At 35.0% G+C, this 1,711-nt stretch overlaps 1 non-coding gene across 1 annotated transcript; it reads right to left on the reverse strand.

Moving 5' to 3' along the window:
• Window positions 1–493: 493 nt before the first annotated feature.
• Window positions 494–681, reverse strand: LOC119230263 (U2 spliceosomal RNA). Its single transcript, XR_005121715.1, has one exon. It is a non-coding gene; the product is annotated as a U2 spliceosomal RNA (small nuclear RNA).
• Window positions 682–1,711: the final 1,030 nt, after the last annotated feature.

The following is a 1,711-nucleotide window of genomic DNA, read 5'->3' on the forward strand; positions in this document are numbered from 1 at the left end:
GATCCCCTCAGCAGTGTATTTCACTCAGTCTTCCTGTTCTGTTCCTGCTCTGGCTCTGGTGAATTCTCTCACCCTCCCATGCTTGTGACTCTACCCAGTGCTTGTATAAATAAATAAAATAAATCTTTTTTAAAAAATCTATAATGTATTCTATAGGGGCAGGGCCCTTCTAAAAGCACATTTTTAAATGTAAAAAACCATGGATATTTGAAACGCAAAGTTAGCATGACTTAATTTTTTTTTAATTTTTATATAAAAAAGTATCTTTTTCATTTACTTTTCAAGAGTGATTCAATTAAAGTGAATTATTTGTGTTACTCCTAACGCATAGTGATTTATAACATTTGTCTAAAGAACTAATTTCAATAGTTTTTTTTTGCTGAAATTATGTTGGGAGATCAAGACCTTCAAGAGGATCCCCTGTTTTATGACCTTTTGTTTCACTATGAATTGTAGCAGCTTACATTACTTCCCGCACATAGGATAACCTTGATATAATTGTTTGGTGGGACATGAGACAATGAAGGGCATGTCCAGACACACATACACAGAAACACAAGCACAAAAAATAATGTTGTCATGTTCAAGACTTTCAAATGAAGTGAAATAAACAAGAGCATAATATGGCTATTAGCATCTAAAATAGTACACTTGATCTTAGCCAAAAGGCCAAGAAGCGATAGCATCTAAAATAGAAATGCAATTGCTAAGCATGATAAAGATGCATTCTCATTTCAAACTTCATAGCAGCAATTTTGGAAATTTAACATATTGCTGGTCCTGCCTGCAGGCCGACGGGGTTCAGGAACACTGCGGAGGGGCTGGGGATGAAAAGATGCTTCTACTCACATGGATGGCTGCTGGAACTCTCTTTATTCTTGGGGAGCGGCTAGCGCTCGGAAAGCCTGCGCATGCGCTTTACGTTGATTTTCAACATCCGGTTACTCTTGCATCAGCTTCCGCTTTGGGCGGAAGTGACTCATCTTTGGGCGGAAGCAACCACCACCCCAGGTCCTCCTGCTGGTGTAAGCCTGGTACTGACAACATATGTTTAGGAAAAATGACAACAAAAGATAATGAGAGTATCTTAGGGGGACAGTAGGGAAAAACAAGTCATTAAAGAGGTTAATAATAATATATTTATTGTATCTTCTCATTATTTGAAACTGGCTTTCAATTAGTGAGAAAATATGCATATTTTGCACATTATTCAAGATAAATTTTAAATGTCTTTAGGTTGTATGTTATTTTTCTACTAATTTTACTGCATCGACATCTCTAGTTATTAATATCATTTTATATGAAAATGCACAACTTGTAGTTTCATGGAATAAGGATTATATAAAAAAAAAATCTTTCCAGAATGCAAAATTAGAGTCCCAATGTACTTTGTTTGCCTGAACACTGTTGTAGTACCAGTTTCTTCAAATAGATGAGGGAAATGAAGTCATTATTGATATCATTATTGATATCCATTCTTTAATCCTCCTGAAATCCAGAACTTTTGTAATGCTGTAATTTCCTAGTTCTTCCCATTAAATTAGTGGAGCTTGATTTCTTAGTCTTTAATCTAGCCATGAGATTTGTATCAGAAGGCAGTTTTGATAGCAGGGTTTAAAACATACACAAGGCCCTTGCAATTGTATGGGGAATATAAAAATAAAATGTATTATTTAAAAAAAAATAAATAAATTGTCATCTTCCTCATCCT

This window comes from Talpa occidentalis, unplaced genomic scaffold (genome assembly GCF_014898055.3).
Source record: "Talpa occidentalis isolate TD23 unplaced genomic scaffold, MPIMG_talOcc4v2.1 talOcc4.6, whole genome shotgun sequence".
NCBI classification, from domain to species: domain Eukaryota; kingdom Metazoa; phylum Chordata; class Mammalia; order Eulipotyphla; family Talpidae; genus Talpa; species Talpa occidentalis.